The sequence below is a fragment of the Archocentrus centrarchus genome, chromosome 12, assembly GCF_007364275.1.
Source record: "Archocentrus centrarchus isolate MPI-CPG fArcCen1 chromosome 12, fArcCen1, whole genome shotgun sequence".
NCBI classification, from domain to species: domain Eukaryota; kingdom Metazoa; phylum Chordata; class Actinopteri; order Cichliformes; family Cichlidae; genus Archocentrus; species Archocentrus centrarchus.
In genome coordinates, this window is record NC_044357.1 from 23,084,304 (window position 1) to 23,105,834 (window position 21,531).

The window sequence follows — 21,531 nt, forward strand, 5'->3', positions numbered from 1 at the left end:
GCCTGCTCAGCCTCTGAGCCACCCAAGTGCCCCGCTCAACATGATTTCTAATCTGCCTGAAATGCAGTGGGATAAAGTTCGTGCCTCTGAGCACGACTTCTAATCTGCAGTATAAGTCGAATTTTTTTCGTGCCCCATCATTTTTTTTTTTTCCCTTTTCTTTTGAACTTACGAGGCCTCCTGTGGGTGGTGGGCCTACAGGAGGGTGGGCCCATGTCATCTCTTCGAGCTGCGCCCGGCCGAGAACCACGGGCTAATGCCCGGCCACCAGACGCTCTCCCTCGAGTTCCCTTCCCAGGCCTGACTCCAGGGTGGGGCCCCGGTAACCTTATCCGAGGCAGGGTAAACTGTTCCCTTGTTTGTATTTCCATAAGGGGTCTTCTGAACCGCTCTTTGTCTGGACCCTCACCCAGGACCGTACCAGGGGGGACAAACCCCCAGACAGCATAGCTCCTGGGATCACTGGGACACACAAACCCCTCCACCACGATATATTCACGGAAGCGAATAAAAGCAGCAGAAATTAGTTTCCTTCGAAGGGTCGCTGGCCTCTCTCTTAGAGATAGGGTGAGGAATGCGGCCATTTGAGTATAGCCGCTTCTCCTCCACATTGAGAGGAGCTAGTTGAGGTGGCTGGGGCATCTGATTAGGGCGCCTCTTGGGTGAGGTATTCTGGGCATGTCCCACCAGGAGGAGGCCCAGGACACGCTGGAGAAATTATATCTCTCGGCTGGCCTGGGAACGCCTTAGGGTCCCCCCGGATGAGCTGTTGGAGGTGGCTGGGGAGAGGGAAGCCTGGGCTTTTCTGCTTAGGCTGCTACCCCCGCAACCTGACTGCGGAAGAGAATGGATGGATGGAATCTCTAAATAATATTAAGATCTAATATCTAAAAACACTGGCGTTCCATTCATTCCAAACTCTGGAAAAATTATTAAAAACACTTTGGAACATTAATAATTCTAATAAATATCAATGTAAGTGCTTCCAAAACAAAAAAGGTCAATATTTGTTGGGGAAAGTGGGAAATGACAAATATGTACAGTAGACTACATTTCCACAATAACACCTATGTCTGATATGGCTAGAGTTTTCCACCATGTATACTACAGTAGTTCATAAAAAATAAAACAAATGAAAAAAAAAATGCATAGACAAAAAATTCCAGAAGTTTTATTGCATTAGGTTACGTTTGCCTAGGTGATGGTGACGCCACCATTCAAACCGCACAGCATGGCATGTTTTTAAAAAAAATTTATTTATTAAACAAGAATGCAATACAAAAAATAACATATACACACATTAACGGCCATTTCATGTTTACACTTTTTAAAAAAGTAATCTTAAATAAAACCTCCCTAACAAACAACTTAGAGAAAGAAAAATAAATAAATGAAATAAGGTAAAACAGAATATAAGTATTTATGACAGCTCACTATGAAAGCCAATGACAAAAAAAAAAAAAAAAAATTAAAAACCATATAGAAGAAAACATCAAATCTAGGGTTTATAACAAATGAAATTACAAAATAAGTGAGAAATGTTTTACTGCAGGGGCTGTATTATTTTTTTTAAAGACTTACAAAATATTTTTAAATGCTTTTTCATTTGGAAGCGATTTTGTGATACATTTATGGATGGATTTATGGATAAAATTTGTCAAACAATATATTATTTATCAAATAGTCAACTTTTTTGTTTTTTATTGATATACCATGTTTGATCCCTTTCCAAGAAAAAGAATCTATTTGAAGAGACTTAGACATTAACCAGTTATGTATTTCTTTCCAAAACATACCTAAAACCTGGCACTCAAAACAAATGTTCTGTTGATTCCAGCAATGATTTTCAAAAATAACATTCCTCCATTTCAAATTTGAATATTCTTTTAATGAATTCCTGTGAAGGATTAATTTCATTTAAAAATTTAAAGTGGATTTCAAAAATTTAGTCCTGATTGATCAAATTTCTTGTTAAAGTTTTTCAAATATGTTCTTTTAGAGGACCCAGGATAAATCTTATCACTTAAAATGTTTCTTACCACCAGGTTAGTACATTTTTTTTATCTACAAAGTTTAGAACCAGAACACGAAGTCTGACAATGTCTTCTTCTGATCAGGATTTCATAAAGTCAAAGCTTATCAGTCTTGGTTACATAATTATACAAAAAATGTGCAATACAAAGGATTCCAACAGCTGCATCTTCACATGACCTGAGAGTTTCTCTTTAGCGTTTGTTTAGACTCCATCAGTCGCTGACCGTCGCCACCTGACAGAGTCCTGGCGTCTGTTATTGATCATCTGTTAGTGATAGAGACATACCCAGAACACACTGTTCTTAGCTGACCCCAAAAATTAGGAGCTTCTGTGCCATTAAACAATAATTTTATATCTAAGAGACTTCTCAGACACATAAATGTAAGGATGGTAAGAGCAAACATATAGCATGAGTATATTTGCAGCTTCATAAAAAAAAAAAAAACAAAAAAAAACATTTCCTTCAAACCTCAGTTTTGCTTTCATTAAGATTTAGGAAATTGTTTCTCATCCAGGACTTAATGTCAGACAGTTCAGCAGGGGCTCCCATTGATCTCTGCTGTTCAGTTTGATGGGCATATACACCTGGATGTCATCAGCAAAACAGTGGAAAGAATTGTTTCCTAAAACTACACCCTAGAGGGAACATATACTATGAGAAAAGAATTTGGCCCAGAATTGACCCTTGAGGCACTCCACAAGAAAGCTTTGCTGCTGTAGAAAAACAGTCTCCTAGATGGATGGAGAAACTTCTATTGTTAATGTGAAGCCCACAAGTGTGTGTTCACATGAATGTAATTAGAAACAAGCATTTGAATGAGGTCTATAATGTTGTATGGCAGATATATTTTGTTTCTATTTATATGGGTCAATTTTTGATTCACACTGTGTTCAATATTGAGTGTGAATGCAGTTACTCCGCTCCCACCAGTAGGAGGCACTGTGAGATGGTTGCATGCCTGCAGCTCTTGCATTCCCCTCATTCCTCATAGGAGGAATCACAGACGACAAACCACTTCTCCCATGTCATCCTTTTGTTTTTCATTATTTCAGCTATCGGTAAAGCTGCTCACTGGAATAATCGATAGAATACTCGATTACTAAAATAATCATTTTATGCAGCCCTACGCTACTATAAATAAAACGGGAAAATAGTCACGTATCTCGGTGATGAAGACACTAAGTCCGTAAGACAACACCAGATCTAGAGTGGGGCCACACACCAGTTGTGTTAGGTTAAAAGAGTCAATAAGTGAGACAAAGTCTTTAACCAGCGGATCATTCTCGCAACATACATGAATATTAAAATCACCAACAATTAAAAGACGGTCATATTTTAGTATAAGACCCGTCAGCAAAGTCACCAATGTCGTCCTTTGTGCACTTTGGTGGTCGGTAAATCACCACACAGAGCACCGAGGGGGAAGAGTTTATCTCCAACAGCTGCAGCTCAAAGCTGGCATACAGGTCTGCCAAGAACTGATGACAGCGAAAACTGCATTTAAATATCGAAGCAAGTCCACCACCTTTTCCAGAGATCCGCAGGTAGCTGAAGAAAGAACAGCCGGGAGGTAAAAGTTAGGAACTAGGTGCAGACTCACCAGCATGAAGCCACGTCTCAGTCACAAACATAAAATCCAATTCCTGTGCGATGAACAAGTCATTGAGAAGGAAAGTTTTGTTGGCTAACGATCTAGCATTTAGTAGGGCCATTCGGATGTCCAGATCCTTGTTAGCTGAGGCTGGGACCCGCTCCAACAGGTGAAGGTTGGCATGGTTCATCCCACTTCCACGATCCTGCATCTGGCACCAAGGCGAAGAACACTGAGTCTCCAGGATGACAGGTGGGACAATTGGCCTGATCCAGCTATGCCCGAAGGCCACAGGCAGCCCAAAAGCCTTGAGGCGGCAAAGACCACCATCCAGAGGGTAATGACCGCGCCAGTTTGTCGATCCTGCTTCTGTCCCTATCCACCCCCCCACCCCCCACCCCACCCCAGCAGGCCACTGCATAGAAAAGGGCAGATGCTACCACTGTGTCATAAAAGGTCTTTAACAGAGTCCTGCAGACACCGAAGGACCTCAGTCTCCTCAGCAGGTGGAGTCGACTCTGGCCCTTCTTATACAGGATGTCTGTGTTTGTAGTCCAGTCCAGCTTGTTGTTGAGGTGAACACCCAGGTACTTGTAAGAGACCACTGTCTCCATGTCCTTTCCCTGGATGTTCAATGTTTCATTGTTCCTGGTTTGTTCTCCTGTTAAGTGGATTTTAGTCCTGGTCTCTGTTCCTTGTGCTGTAGTTTCAGTCCTCCTCTTCTGTCTATGATCTTATTGCTCTAGTGTAGGTGTTGTAGTCCCTCAGTGTGTCTGCTTCCCTGTGTCCTCAAGTCAGCATGTTTCCATGTCTACTTCCTGTGTTACTTTGTATCATATTCAGTTTTACTCCCCTTGTCTTGTTCTGCTGTGCTCCCTGGTGTGTCCTCTCTCCCTGATCACCTCATGTGTGTATCGTCTGTGTGTTCCTGTTCTTTGAACCAGGAAACACACCTGAGTGAGACGATGTGACAGAGTTTCCCTGAGTATTCCTAGTTGTTGACCTATTAGTTCCAGAATCAGAATCAGAATCAGAAGGTTTTTATTGCCATATGGGTGAACAGGTTCACAGCATTAGGAAATTGCTGCGGTACTTCGTGCTTACAGAAAAAACAAATAAGTATAAAAACTATAAGACAATATACAAGTATACAAATTGCAAATATACAGAGATATTAGAGCTATAACTATAACACAATATTACAAAATTACAAAATATACAGTGCAGAGACTAATTAAAAGATAAAAGAATGTAAACTATATTCCACTAATATGTACATCAGTGCAATCAGACAGGTACATAGACATAGGGTCATCAGCGTTTGTGGAGGGTGGTGGTAACAGTCTTAGGGTTATTGTTCATGAGTCCAACAGCAGAGGGGAAGAAACTGTTCTTATGGCGGGAGGTTCTGGTCCGTATGGACCGTAGCCTCCTGCCTGAGGGGAGAGGGTCAAAAAGTCTGTGCCCAGGGTGAGAGTGGTCGGCTGTGATCCGACCTGCACGCCCCAGTGTCCTGGAGGTGTACAGGTCCTGGAGAGATGGGAGGTTACAGCCAATCACCTTCTCAGCAGACTGCACAACGCGCTGTAGTCTCTGTTTGTCCCTAGTGGTGGCTCCAGCGTACCACACAGTGATGGAGGAGGTAAGGATGGACTCAATGATGGCAGTATAGAACTGCACCATGGTCCTTGCTGGCAAGTTGAATTTCTTCAACTGCCGCAGGAAGTACATCCTCTGCTGGGCCTTTTTGATGACAGAGGTGATGGTGGGCTCCCACTTGAGGTCCTGGGTGATGGTAGTTCCCAGGAAGCGAAAAGAGTCCACTGTGGTGATGGGGGTGTCAGTCAGGATGATGGAGGGTAGAGGGGCTGTGTGCTTCCTAAAGTCCACTATAATCTCCACTGTCTTCTGGGCGTTCAGTACCAGGTTATTGTGGCTGCACCAGGACACCAGACGTTTGACCTCTATCCTGTAGGCCGACTCGTCCCCGTCTGAGATGAGTCCGATGAGAGTCGTGTCATCTGCAAACTTAATAAGCTTGACAGACTGGTGGTCAGAGGTGCAGCAGTTGGTATACAGGGAGAAGAGCAGAGGAGAGAGGACACAGCCCTGAGGAGTGCCAGTGCTGATGGTCCGGGAGTCCGAGACATTCTTCCCCAGCCTCACGTGCTGCTTCCTGTTCATCAGGAAGTCAATGATCCACCTGCAGATGGGATCTGGCACGTTCATCTGGGACAGCTTGTCTTGGAGGAGATCAGGGATGATGGTGTTGAAGGCAGAGCTGAAGTCCACAAACAGGATCCTGGCGTAGGTTCCCTGGGAGTCCAGATGCTGTAGGATGAAGTGCAGAGTCAGGTTGATGGCGTCGTCCACAGACCTGTTGGCTCTGTAGGCAAACTGCAGGGGGTCCAGAAGGGGGGCTGTGAGGGACTTGAGGTGGGACAGCACCAGACGCTCAAATGACTTCATGACCACAGAAGTCAGTGCCACAGGTCTGTAGTCATTTAGTCCAGTGATCCTTGGCTTCTTGGGGACAGGAACAATGGTAGCGGTTTTAAAGCAGACAGGCACGTGGCAAGCCTCCAGTGAGGAGTTGAAGATGTTCGTGAACAATGGGGCAAGCTCGTTAGCACAGTGTCTCAGTGTGGCAGGTGAGACACCATCTGGACCTGGAGCTTTGCGAGCTTTGACACTCCTGAACTGCTTTAGCACCTGGTCCTCCTGAATACAAAAGACTGTGGGGGTGGGGGAGGAGGGGGACTCTGGGGTGGAAGTCCTTGATGATGTGGGCTTCTCTGAGGTGTGGGGAGTGGGGGAGGTTGGGGGGTGAATATTTGTGTTGGCTGTATTGTAGTTGGGACTGGTGGAGGTGTGAAGGCTGCTGAACTGACCATCAAAACGACAATAGAACTCGTTCAGTCTATTTGCAGTTTGTAGGTCGTCTGTGGAGTGGGGGGTTTTAGGCTTGTAGTTGGTAATCTGCCTAAAACTTTTCCATACAGAGGCCGCGTCGTTCTCTGAGATCTGCTGCTGTATATTCTCAGAGTGATGTGATCTAGCAGTGGCCACTTCCTTGCTAAACCTGTACTTGGCCTCTTTGTAGCAGTCTTTGTCCCCACTTTTAAAAGCCTCCCTCTTCTCTATCCACAGCTGCTTCAGTTTGGGAGTAAACCAGGGTTTGTCACTGTTATAACTCACCCTGGTGCGTGATGGCACAATGCTGTCCTCGCAGAAGTGGATATACGAGGTTACAGTGTCCGTGTAGTCATCCAGACTGTCACAGGCAGCCCTCATTGAGTCCCAGTCTGTAGTTTCGAAGCATGTGCGGAGCTCCTCCACAGCCTCACGGGTCCACTGCTTTGTTGTCCTCACCACAGGTTTTGAGAGCTTCAGCCTCTGTCTGTACGCGGGGATCAGGTGGATCATGTCGTGGTCAGAGAGGCCGAGTGCAGCGCGGGGCACTGCGTGATAAGCCCCGCTTATCGTGCTGTAGCAGTGGTCTAGTGTCTTCTCCTCTCTGGTCGGAAATGTGATATATTGTGATATATATGTGATATATATTCCAGGTGAGCTTTCTAGTTTTCTTGTACCTGATGTGCATTCAGCAATAAAGTTGTGTATTACTGAGTTCACACTTTTTTCTCCTGAGTCCTGTGTTTGGGTCCTTATCCTGCCTGCCACACTGCAGAATCATGACTCTTATATGTCAGGGCTGTTCAATATTTACAAGGTTCAGTGGATGGGACATGCTAGCTTTGCATATCTTGGTTTTATTCCTGCATGTTCAGACAGAACTGTGCATTTGTGAGCTGTGGTGGTTTATCCTGGTTCAATCATTGTTCTAGTGGTGACAGCGTTTTGTTGTTTTCACACTGTGGTCAGGTTGCATGGACAGACTAGTGGACCTCACTTTTATGCCCCATTTGTGCTCTTGGAGTGCCACCATGCCATTTTGTGGTATAGCAGCGTAATAACATTTACAGTACTGGGCCCAACTGTTGACCACTTGCGTTTGATTTTATTCTATTGATGCTCAGCAATTCTGTATGCTGCATAATTATTATTTATATATTACAAATTACTTATTTACTAGTCTGTAATTAGGTGCACTTGCACAGTTAGGCACAAATCTTCATCTTTTGGATGAAAACAGCATGTCCAACATGTCCAAAAGCAGGTCAAACACCCTAAATTACACATTTCCTAAAAAGTCTATGCCCTCTAGATCAGATATGGAATGCATTCAACTATGTCATGGACATAATTTTACAATGTGTATCATATTGAATTACATTGTTTTTCAATGGGCTGAGACTGAAACAGCGATGCATCCCAAAAAATTAATATTCAACTTCAACCTTTCCATATTAATAATGGTTAGGCTCAGGAGACAATGAAGTGATATGAGGGGGGCCCCCCAAATCAAATTTCGCTTAGGGCCCCTTGAAGGCTCGGGCCGGCTCTGACAGACAGGGAACTTTATAAGAGGCAAAGGTTTAAATAGCGGCAGCTTCATTCTTTTCTGGAGTAAATAGCTTCTGAATTTGGTGTCTTATTACACAGGTGTGATGAGCTGCCTGAGGAAATCTGTCAGTTCATAGAAAGTGAAGGAAAAACCTCAGCAGGGCTCCGGGATGAAAGGTGGCTGTGGTTTTTCTCATGAAGCATCATAATGCGTCCCTGCAACTTTGGGGACTGGACCGCGTGATTACGTGTCTCCACCGCTGTGTTTGCAGCTGCGCGTTTTGCTGATAAACTGGACACACTGCGCAGTTTATGCAGCGTTTTTCCGACTGTGAAGCGCAGAAATTAACATCACAGATTTTACCTGAAAAATTTGCAACTTTTCATCAGTTTGAAATATGTTAATTTTTCCTGATGTGATTTTTGAAGAATAATATAATTTTATATTTTATTTAATGTGTTGAGGAAAAAGCTGCTGTATTCTGGCCATTCAAATTCATTTTACTGATTTAAATAATTATTTTTAATCCTGTTCAGCCCGCGACTCAGAATGTGTCTTCAATTTTGGCCTGTCCTGTGATTGAGTTTGACTCCCCTGATTTAAGTAATGCATAAGCATACACAGTACTAACTGTTTGTAAAGAAAGTGATGTAGACTGAATCTTTTTGTGTTCAACCTCTGAGGTTTGTCTTGTGGCCTGAGTAAGGAGGGTGTGAACGGTATACAGAGCATCATCCTCAGAAAGCGAGAGAATGTCAAACAAGTCAAGCTGTATGCGAGAGTGTTATCTGCAAGCTTTGTCTGGAGCAGAGGACATCACCTTTGATCATGCTTCAGATGATGAGTTCAATAGTGACTGAATTTTCTGATGACAGTCAGTAATCAACATCTGAAATATGTTTGTCTTCAAACTTCCATCCACTTCAGACTTAGTGGGTGTACTACAGGGGACCCGGGTGGTATAGATATACCTCACCCACAAATGTACTTTTGGACATATTTTTTCCACCATATATTTTCCTGTTTATTTATCTTAATTGATCCAGTGGTTACTAGGCCAACAAGGTGTAGTAATGGAACAACTTAACTGTCATTTTATTCATACTAAAATTTGGTAATATTGTTTGTATGATGTTAATGTGTTTGTTGATTATGTATCAAAACATCAAATAAAGCTGAAAAAGAACTGTCATTGTGATGTGTTCATGGAGTACTCGTAGAGGTCATCATTTTGTGAAATTGTGTGTATTCATATAAAGCAGTTGTTCATAAAAGTATAAATGTCCTATTTTATTTCTTAATTCAGAAATGTCAAACATGTGGCCCGAGGGCCAAAAGTGGCTCACCAAAAGGTCCAGTCTTGCCTACTGGATGCTTTGTAGTGTGAATATTTCAGTGAAGTCATCAATTTAAATTAATTGTTGATGCAGTGCCAACACTGATGCACAGCAGTACAGAAATGCAAACTAGAGACTTTTTGATTTTTAGATTTTTCTTTTTTCTTTTCTTTTTTTGACGCATGAGGGCATGTTGAGGTTTTTGTTTTTTGGAGCCACTGTGATCTATAAATTATGTAATGATTAATAGACTTAATGTGATTATTTGTTTGTTTTTGTTTTGTTGAGGGTATTTGCTTTGTTCCTGAGTTTGTTCTATTTGTTTTATGTTATGTTTTGGTTTTTTCTTTCTGTTTGTTAGGCCAGGTTTGAATCTTTGTGATACTTATTCTGTTATGTTTACATGTTGGCCATTTTCTTGTAAAAAACAATAAAAGTTGTTGGGAAAAAAAAATAGACTTAATGTGAAACAGCTAAAAAAGGAATTTGTGAAAATCAGTCTCAGAATATACTGGTACTTCTTAAATTTGTTAAAGAAGGATTTTTCCATTGATTTTCTTTCAAACATAAGTTATTCTTCAACTTTCCAGCCCACACAAGATAGTTCATCTCTCTAGACACAGTGTAATTCACTTTGTCATCCGACTGCCAGCAACTAAGAATCCAAAAATGCCATTCTCACAGTAGAGAGTTAGGGTTAGGGTTAGGCACAGTTTGACCTCAGAGGATTGATTTAACTTCAGACTAATCAGACTAGATAACAATGGACAAAATGTTTTGGTACAAAGACACATTCAAACTTGAAATTAATTGCTGGTGGTACAATGAAATATTTACTTTCCCAAATGGATTAATTATATTTATTGTCTGCCATGAGTTGGCCTTTATTTCAAATTTTTACTAGTCAGCACCAGAAACATCTATATATTCAAAGCTATGTACTTGTACTAGTGGCTGCCACTATTACGATCTGAAGTTGAATATGTCGTGCATGATAATAAAAACATCTGGAAGATTTATCCTTCAACATATAATCCTCTTCACCTTGCTTCAGTCCAAACACTTCCATGAAATTTGGAGCTGATCACACCCATTCAGGACAATCCACACAAACTGTATTAAGCTGGACAGTGAATGAAAAGTACAGGAAGTCACACATAAGAATGGAAAAGAGCATCCAGTACTTTACAAATAACAGGCACCATGCACAAAACTGCTTCTTTGCTGGTGATGGATCAGATCTGCCATTGGTCTGAATGTTGAACCTCTGGACAGCCACTTCCTCTGAGTCCTGCGCGTCTGACTGTTGAACTATCAGGCTAACTGCAATTTAAGCTTGTGTTACTTTATTGGTTTAGGCATTTACCTCACAAGCAAAAGGCCCCTTTTTTGATCCTAGGAGGATACACATTGCTTTGGTGTTGTGTTAGGAAGGGTTTCTATTGTTAAAAAAAAAAAAAAAAAAAAAAAAAAGCCAAATCAAACATGCAGTGCTATCTGCTGTGGTGACCCCTTGTGACGAGGGAGCAGCTGAAAATAGTTTTGACCTAGATGTATTTCTATATTGTTGGAAATCAGCTTTGATTTTTGTTATATCAGTTCATTAATAAAACTGCTACTTCACAGACCATAGTTAACATTGAAGCCAGTCATTTAATTTGTACACAATATTTTGTAACATTGTCAAAATTGAATCCAAATGCCACCATTATTAAATGTTAGAACATTCCCAAGGAATATGTGGCTGAAAGTATTTCTTCCATACATGTTCATACACTTCTCCTTGTCAAGGTTGTGGCAGAGCTGGAGCCTATCCCAGCAGTCATAGGATGAGAAGAAGGGTACAACCCGTACAGGTCACTAGTTTGTCACAGGGCTAACACAGTCGTTCTTACTTATGGGCAGGGGTGAAAGTAAGCCGGTACGGTCCGGTACTGCGTGCCACTAAAAGATTCTGCGCCGGTACCCAGTACCAGCAAGAGTTGGAGCGGCTGTCTGCTGTAAAGCCGTCATTCAGAACCAGTCACGGCTGCACTTTGGGTCAGAATAGATCTGCTAGAAATAAGCAGTCTAAAACACGACTTAATCAGTTAATAAATTGCTTTTATTCTCATTTCAAATTCTTTCTGAACTGTTCGTGCTATGCTGGAGCCTCAAGTCTCTAGCCTCTCTCCCCTCAGAGCGAGAATTTCGACAACGGACAGCCACGTCCCGTAAGCGGCACGAATGTAGTGCGTTTTATATGGCAGGCTAGACCCTCCTATTTTGATTGACACCTCGTTTGGCCGATCATGTAACTGGCTGCACCAAAATCAACCAAAGAGCTACGTGACACCCCCTGGTTATTATTGGCTCTGGAAAACCCATTTCTTAATATGATTGGCCGAATGAGGTGTCAATCAAAATGGGAGGGTCTAGCCTTTCATATAAAGTGCACTACGTCCCGGAGGACAGGACATGGCCAGTTAATGGACAACAACATGGATTTTCCAGAGCCAATAATAACCAGAGGGCATAGTTTTTTCAGGTGATTGTGGTTCGGCCAGTTAACAGGTTAAAACGTTCACGTTACATTTAATGTCGGTCTGCTTGTTACAAACTATCTCAATTAAAAACAAGTAGAGATTAACTAATTGTGTTTCATGTTATTCTGCTCAATTTCCACAACACAGCACAGTGTGTGTGTGTGTGTGTGTGTGTGTGTGTGTGTATGTGTGTTTTTATCATAGTACCAGCAAGAATTTAAAACTACTTTCACCCCTGCTTATGGGCCATATAGAACCACCAATTAACCCAGTGCTTCTCAATTATTTTCTGTTACGCCCCCCCTAGCAAGAAGAAAACTATTCGCGCCCCCCACTCCCCACCGTGACTATCCATCTCTGCATAACATTTTATCCTTATTAACATTAAAGAAAAGAAAAAAGAAAGACATATGGTCAAACTTACAAAGAATAACTTTATTAAATCGTGTTTTAAGTCTGCAACAGAAAAGATTTTGTGCATCATTGCCTGAAATTAAAAATAAATAAATCCTTGTTTAAACTGTAAACATGTTTGACCAACTAATTGCACCATTGCAAAATTAAATCAAATCAATAAATAATATTTAATAATTATAATAACTAATAAACTACAAAAACTAAAAAAATAATAACTAATTCATATTCAGTTCAGCAACATTAACTCAGGAGCACAATATATAAAACACTTGAACCTACAAAACAAAAATTAATTAAACAATTTGTGCTCATTTTTTCTTTCTTTCTTTGATCAAAATGAGGAGGAAGTCAGGTTTAATGGCTACAATGAGCACGTTTTGCAGTGCACAGCTTTTCGAAGCGAGGTTCGAAGCATGATAGTGCAACTCTCAGCTCCTGCTCAGTGTTTAGCTGGGACCTGTACTTGGTCTTCAGTGCAGCAACAGCAGAGAAGCCAATCTCACAAAGGTAAGATGTTGAAAAAGGAAGCAGAATGCTTATAGCTTTCTCCCCTAAGAGTGGATACTGCCTCTCTACACTCAGCCAGAATGCACTGAGTGTCTGTGATGTGAACCTCAGTCTCAATGTGGAGTCAGACGTCATGTCAATGAACTGCTCCTCTTCTGCAGAGCTGAAACCAGTTGGAGCTGGTGCACTGAAAGGGTCTCTCACCCAGTCATACTGGGAACTGTTTTCAGGGAAGTATTTTTTAAAGAATCCAATCAGTGAAGAAATATGCTGCTTAATGTGTGGAATCACTGAGATAGCATCATAGTCATTAGTGTCAACAAATTCATGCAGGTGATACCGGAAAAAGGTGATACCGAAAAAGGTGATACCGAAAAAGGTGATACCGGAATTGATTCAACACATCGACTGCCCCACCAGAGGAGAGAGGACCCTAGACCACTGCTACTCTGCATTCAAAGATGGCTACAAAGCAAAGCCTCTTCCGCTTTTTGGGAAGTCTGACCACACCGCTGTCCTTCTCATGCCGAAATACAAACAACGGCTCAGGCAGGAACCCCCTGCTGTGAGAGAAGTGACACGGTGGTCTGATCAAACAGAGGCCGCTCTGCAGGGTGCGTTGGATTCAACCGACTGGGACATGTTTCGCAGCAGCGCGGGCGGAGACATCGAGGAGTTTACGGAAACTGTCGTGGGATTTATTGGGAAAGTTGTTGAAGACACTTCACTTAGGAGGACCATCAGGACTTTTCCCAACCAGAAGCCGTGGGTAGATAAATCTGTCCGCGACGCCCTGAGGTCCCGCACCGTTGCCTACAACTCCGCAACGTCCGCAGAGCGGTGAAAGAGGCAAAACATCGCTACGGCCGCAGACTGGAACAGCAACTACAACAGTCTGACTCCAGGGGACTGTGGCAGGGACTACGCACCAATACGGACTACAAAGCACCACACACACCCCCGGTGAGTGCCGACGCTTCTCTGGCTGATGAACTCAACATCTTCTTTGCGCGCTTTGAGTCGGGAAGCCGACAGCCCGCTGCGCTCCCGGCCGGAGGGGCGGAGACACTCACTGTGACGGAGCGCGACGTGAGGAGGGCGTTTAGACGTGTAAACACCAGGAAAGCGGCTGGACCAGACGGTATTAGTGGACGTGTCCTTAAGACCTGCGCTGACCAGCTGGCACCTGTGTTTACACTGATATTCAACCTCTCACTGAAACTGTGTGTGATTCCCACCTGCTTTAAAAAGTCCATCATAGTCCCTGTCCCAAAGAAACCACACCCCAGCAGCCCCAATGACTTCAGGCCCATAGCACTCACCTCTGTGGTGATGAAGTGTTTTGAGAGACTCATCAAGACATTCATCACCTCCTCACTGCCCACCACCCTCGACCCACTACAGTTTGCATACCGGCCAGACAGATCCACAGATGACGCCATATCCTTCCTCCTCCACAAGACCCTTTCACACATAGACACTGGTAAGGGGAACTATGTGAGAGTGCTGTTTGTAGATTACAGCTCAGCATTCAACACCATAGTTCCCTCCAGGCTGGTCTCTAAGCTGCTGGACCTGGGCCTGGGCCCATCCCTGTGCAGGTGGGTTCACAGCTTCCTGACCAGCAGACCACAGGTGGTACGAGTGGGTCACCTCACCTCATCCTCCCTCACCCTCAACACTGGATCCCCCCAAGGCTGTGTGCTCAGCCCTCTGCTGTACTCACTGTACACCCATGACTGCGAAGCCACGTCAGAGTCCAACGTCATCATCAAGTTTGCTGACGACACTGCTGTTGTGGGACTAATCTCTCAGAATGAGGAGACAGCCTACAGGAGAGAGGTCTCCCGCCTGGAGAACTGGTGCCAGGAGAACCACCTCCTGCTCAACGTCAGCAAAACGAAGGAACTGATCGTGGACTTCAGCAGGAAGCAGCAGAGGGACTACCATCCACTTGTCATCAGTGGTGCTGAGGTGGAAAGAGTGGACACTTTCAAATACCTGGGAGTGACCATCTCACAGGACCTGTCCTGGACTCATCACATAAACATCACTGTGAAGAAGGCCAGACAGCGTCTCTACCTCCTCAGGCGGCTGAGAGACTTCAAGCTCCCACTCAAGGTGCTCAGGAACTTTTACACCTGCACCATCGAGAGCATCATGCGTGGGAGCATCACCACCTGGATGGGAAACTGCACCAAGCAGGACTTCATGGCCCTAAAAAGGGTGGTTCGTTCAGCTGAACGGACCATCAGAACCACCCTCCCCAACCTGCAGGACATTTACACCAAGCAGTGCAGGCTGAGGGCCATGAAGATCCTAAAACAGCCCAGCCACCCCGGACACTCTCTCTTCTCCCTGCTCCCATCAGGCCGGCGTTACCGCTGCCTGAGGGCTAAGACTGAAAGGTTGAAGAAGAGTTTTTACCCACAAGCCATCCGTCTGCTCAACTCTGAGCCCTAACTGGACCATTATTGCACAATGTAAATATCATAATTTATAAAAGTGTGTATAGTGTATAGTATATAGAGTATAGTGTATAGTGTGAATTACTTTTTTTTATTTTATTCTTCTTCTTATTTATATGTGTGTGTATATATGGTTGCAGGTACAAAATCCATTTCACTGTGCATTGTACTGTGTATAACTGTGCATGTGACAAATAAAACACTATCTTATCTCTTAGGTTCTCAAATGAATCGGTGTTTCCTTCATCAAGTTGCCTGCCCCACATTGCAAGCTTTCGGGTGAAAGAGCTAATCTTGTCTGTGACCTGAGGGAGGTGTTTATCTTTCCCTTGAAGCTGTAGATTCAGTTCATTTAGCTTTCCAAATATGTCACTCAGGTAGGCCAGTTTTCCCAGGAAGTTCTCATCACAAAATTTTTCTGCCACTTCATACTTGTGCTCCTGCTCAAAAAACACTCTTATTTGCTCTCTGAGCTCAAAAACCCGGGACAAGACTTTTCCTCGTGACAACCACCTTGCTTCACTGTGATAGAGCACAGCTTGATGTTCGGCTCCCATCTCCTCACAGATGGCAGAGAAGACTCTTGTTTTTAGTGGTCTAGTCTTTATAAAATTGACTACACCTATGATATCAGTCATAACCTCACTTAATTCAGGGGAAAGTTGCCTGGATGCAAGTGCTTCTCTGTGTATAATACAGTGTGTCCACTCAGCATGAGGTGAGGCTGTCTTGATGAGTGCCCTAAGTCCTTTTCTCTTCCCTGCCATGGTTTGTGCACCATCACTGCAAACACCAATGCAGTTCTCCCACTTTAGCCCATTCTCAGTCAAAAAGGAGTCCAGAATTTTGAATAGCTCTTCAGCTGTGGCTCTGTCTCTGACATATTTACAAAAAAGTAGATCCTCACACAGGGAGTTTGACAAGTCAAAACGTACATAAGCAATAAACAGACAGTCTTTGTTGCTGTCAGTTGCTTCATCAAATTGTAAGGCAAAACGTTTGTCTTTGAGTTTATCTACCAGCTGTTCATGAAGATCGTTAGCAATGTCATCTATACGTCTGGTGACAGTGTCATTGGACAGAGGGATAGTTTTTAGTTTTGCTGCACTGGCGTCATCCAGCATGACAGAGACCGTGTCTAATGCTGCAGGCAGTATCAGCTCCTCTGCTATGGTGTGGGGCTTTTTGCACTGCGCAATTTGGTACGCCACCTTATATGATGCTAACAGCGCTCGATGGTTTACTGAAGTAGCCTTCACAAAGCGGGATGACTGTTGGCAATATTCAGCACGTTTTCGCTGAAAAAACTCTAGCGGCTTACCGGCGTGATTGGAGTGTAACGTATTTAAGTGACGCGCTAATTTATTTGGCTTCATGCTATGATTCCACAATGACGGGAGGACATTTTCACAAAATGGGAGGAAAAATAAAGCCAATTTAACCTTTTAATTACTGCCCCTGAAAAGCCTGTAAATGCAAATAGTGAATGCAACATCAGTGAATTCAATATCAAGTACTTCTTACCAAAAAGAGCAGGGGACCCAACTCACTTTCAATTCTGCTTTCCCATAGACAGAAGAAAAGAAGAATCTTAGCTTAATCATTGGTGAGCATATATTAGGTGTCTTTAAAAAGCTCTGAATGGTAAATGGACTGGTTCTTATAGTCTTTTATACTTTATGTTAAGCACTCAAAGTACTTTATACAACATGCCTCATTCACATGCATTCATACAAGTACTTCTTTCTAAGCTTAAGTGCTTTCTATCTTACATTCACACACATCCATACTCCGACGGTTGCATCTGAGAGAAACTTGGGGTTCAGTATCTTGCCCAAGGGCATGCAGACTGGAGCAGCCAGGAATCAACTTCCAGATTAGTAGGTCGCCCACTCTACCTCATAAAGTTGAACTTTTTCATACTACAGCAGTTAGTCCACCATGTTCTAACTACTACAAATACTAAATCACAACAGACACAAATCTGGCTTTTACCAAAACATTATTATGAACTTCTACTCTGAAGTAGACCGTGACAGTACAGTGACATAATAAACATCCATCCCAAAAGCTGTCTCCATTTACACACTTGAAACAACAGTAGTCACCACATCAATTTCTCACAGAAACTGAGACACAGTTGGTCAGCATCAATCTATAAAGTATATCTGTGTGTGTTGTCAACAAGACAAACTGAGGGCAGCCTGATTACAGAGAAAACTCTACGAGTCCTCAATGATTCACAGTCATTATAGAAATGTAGATTTTTGCCGCAGAGCAACAAATGCTCTTTAGATGTAGCAGGCTTCTCTTCCTGCTCTTGACGGAGACAGTCGCATTCTATCTCTCTCCCTGCCCTCCCCATCTCTCCACTTGCTGCTTGCTGTGAGAGCGTCTCTCACACACTGTCCGAATAAGAATAAGATTGAGAGCAACATGGATCTGGCAAGCTGGGCCCTAAACACCATTGAGCGAATCTTTTCCACTATGAGATCGGGGAAAGGGGAGCCTACGTGTCCGAGTGGAACAGACCCGGTTGGATACGTCATCGATTCCTGGAGTGTTTGGAGACCAGTGTGTTTCTCAGCCATGGAAGCTGAGACGTGAAAGACGTCTACATATTTGGCTATGTGGTAGGGGTATCTTTTCTGTTTGGGCTTGGAGGATACCTGATTTACCGGGAAATTAAAAAAAATCTGGGCGGCAGTCCGACATCTGCAGAGGATGCCGACCCAGGTGGATGGGCTGTGCAGGGCCGTACAAACTCAGACTCAAAGCCTGTTGGACCTGAGCCGTAAAGCGGACGGGTAGTCCAGCTGAGAGCGCGCTCGCAGGTGAGAGGGGTTCGATCTGGAGATAAGGTTTGGTTCTGTACAGTGAGGACGGTAACTAATGAATTTGGAATATTGGATTACTGAATGGGTTCCCCAGTGAGACTGAAGGCTGTTGGAAAAAACAAGCAGCCTGTTCCAAAACATCTGCATTATCAGGAATTCGGCTCCCTAGCCGGCCTTGGGCTGGCAATCATATCTTTCCAGGCCTATGTGTGACGCCCCCCCCCCTCAGCCCTGTTTGTGATATGTGAAGCTGGAGCTGGTGTACCACGGCCGCTGATGAACTTCCACCACTATCAGCGAACTGTTTTGGCCAGGAGCGGGCATCTGGCTCCACAATGCCCCCACCCTCATCTCCGTCTGCATCTCCTCCTGACCCTGACCCTACCCACCATATTGCTATCCTGGCTTTAAATGTGCAAATATGCTTTTGCTGAGGTGTTTTTTGGAACCTCGTACGGTGTTTATTTATTTATTTATTTATTTTATTTTATTTTTTTCTTGCCTGTCATGTCTGGCAGATCTTGCAAACAGAACTGTGATCTGAATGCATTGTTGTGCCAAACATATTTGCTATTTCAAGATGAGCTCTATAGGTTCTCTATAGGCTCCTCTTGTTACTGTGTAATCCTTTATTTTATTTGAATTATTTTAACATGTTATTTATCAAATTGTGCCAGAAATGACAGGCTTAAGAAATAGAAAAGAGAAAAGAAAGAAAAGAGAAAGGGAAAGAGGAAGAAGAAGAAAGGGAAAAAAAAGGAGAGAAAATAGAAAAAAGAAACAGGAAAGAGTGCAAGTAAGTAAACCAAATAGTTAGCCACTTGTTAAACTTAAGATATTGACAATATCTGCAAAATTAAAGATTGTGTGGGGAAAAAATAAATAAATAAAAATAAAAGAAGAATAGTTATACCAACCATTTTGTGTCATTATGTGGGTATATGTGTTTGTGTCATGAAATGTACTTACCAATGAAGGCAGAAAGCCGCAGCCCCGCCCATCAGAACCCAGAGGCAGGCAAAGAGAATCCCAGGAAGCCCAGGCCACCAGCAGCCCATCAAGACCTACAAAGACAACCGTACACCCCTCCCAGCAGACGGAGGTCTCAGATGGAGTCCCAGCAGCCAAGGAGCAAGGGCACCAGAGCATTCGAGGCAACGAGAAGCCAGCCCCCCCCCCAGCGGCCAGCCCCCCGCATGGCCGGCAGCAGGGCCCCAGGGTCCCCGGCACCCAAGGGCCGCCCGAGCCCCCACAGGGCCCCCCTTCCACGCCGAAGAAGCCAACGCAGCCCCGCGCCGCAGCCCCCAGGGGAGCAGGTCACCACCCACATCAGAACATCCGGCCCTACCCAGGAACCAGGAGGTACCCACACCCCAGGGGGGCAGGGGGGGAGAGGCAACCAGCAAGGAGTGGTCAGGAGGCAAGCCACCGGCCCAGACCCAGGTCCAGCCAAACATACAACCACATGCACACCGGCAAGCACACCCATGCACACATTTATACACAAACACACTCTCCCACACACATATAAACATAGATACACCATATTCACTCGCCCACCCATACTCACGAAGACTGTGACAAATACAGAGACACACATTCATCCATAGCTACCCACTCTCTGAAGATGGGAGCAGAAACCACCCCAGGGCCAACAGTGACCCCAAGATGCCGCCAGCCCGGTCCCCAAGGAACCACCCGACCCCGACCCCGGGCGAGGCATAAGAAATCGGGGTGTGAGATGGCCCACCCCCCCCTCCCCCCGCCCAACTTATAAGTGTATGTGTTACCGGCGCCAGCCCTAGGGGAAGCTGGGCGGTAGCAAGCGGCACACAGCTGAGGTCAGGCTGTGTTGCCCGCGGGTGAGAATTAATGCAGTGGCTGTGGAAAAGACGGAGAGGAGACGATGACAACAGGCCACCAGCTCGTTTAATTCTGACATCATGAGAAAAACCAAACTCATTGCTTACAATAAACATCAAATGATATAAAAACAACTTCAATAATTATTAGTAATAAACCAAAACTACAGTAGACAAATAACTTGTTCATAAAGTGCAAATAATATGATACATAACGCCCAAATAATGCACATTTCAAACAGGACAGTAATAAATTGTAACAAAATAATGTAAACAAACCATTTGTATTTCCATTTGTACAATAGCTTACTTCGATTTGACTGTAATATAGCTTAACCCACTCTATGATGCTGCTTCAGACAGCTTTCGTAGCTTTACCTCACTTCCAGTATAACACACCCACGCACACACCCCCAAACACACCCCCAAGAGCTTATTAGCCCCATAACCGGAAGTATGCCTGATGGCGGGTAACACACTGAAAAGACTTAACATGGCAGTCTGACTTCGCCCTAAAGTCAGAGAGTAATCATACACAATATAATCCAAACTGACCTCATCTTATTAAAGGCACTTCTGTAAATCACACCGCTTGTATAGTGCCTAACAGCAACTTCTTTTACTACTGTCTCCTCTAGCCCCGAGCAATGGCGGACTTGCGATAGAAATGAAGCTGCCTGCCTTACTGGCAAATACAACTCTTTCCCACACTAAAACACACTTAAACATTCCCATCTTATTCAAAACGTTTGTACATAACTCCACACTCATTAAGATAACTTTAGAACAAGGTTTGGATCACTAAAAGAACTTTGATCGCTTACCTGTGGAAAAGACGGAGAGGAGACGATGACAACAGGCCACCAGCTCGTTTAATTCTGACGCTGCGGCTGCGTATCGGCCCTCTAGTCTCCACAGTAATGCAATAGCACCCCCTATTGGTGACATACATTTTGTGCCTCTGACTTAAGAAATACACATTAGTATATTTAAAAAAAATAGAGGGGGGTCTCTGTTTTAACACAAAATTTGTTTCAATCCGTTACATATGTGTTTATGTTGTGAATGAATGAGTTGTATAGGGTGCAGTTAAAATTGAGGGGGCAGTTGTGCCACAAGCACCAACTGCTGGACGTCAGTGCTCGCCCACACTACCCCCCAAAAAACCTCCATGTCTAAAATGCAAATAAAATTTGGGGACAGACAGAAATGAGGATCTGAATGGGGCCACCGCAGCGGCCGCCCCTCATCAACCTCTGTGTAACATGCCTGCCCCAAAGGTCCTATATGTATCGTGTAGTATGTGTGCATGTGTTGTGAATTATAATGTCTATAGTGCAATTAAAAAGGAGATGCAAGTGGCCGCGTGACTCTGCATGCAGCCTCTCAACCCTACACCCTACGTGTGTGTGTGTGGGTGGGGGGGTGTAAGACCAGGAAGGTGGAAGAAAAAAAAAAAAAAAAAAAAAAAAAACCCCACCCAACC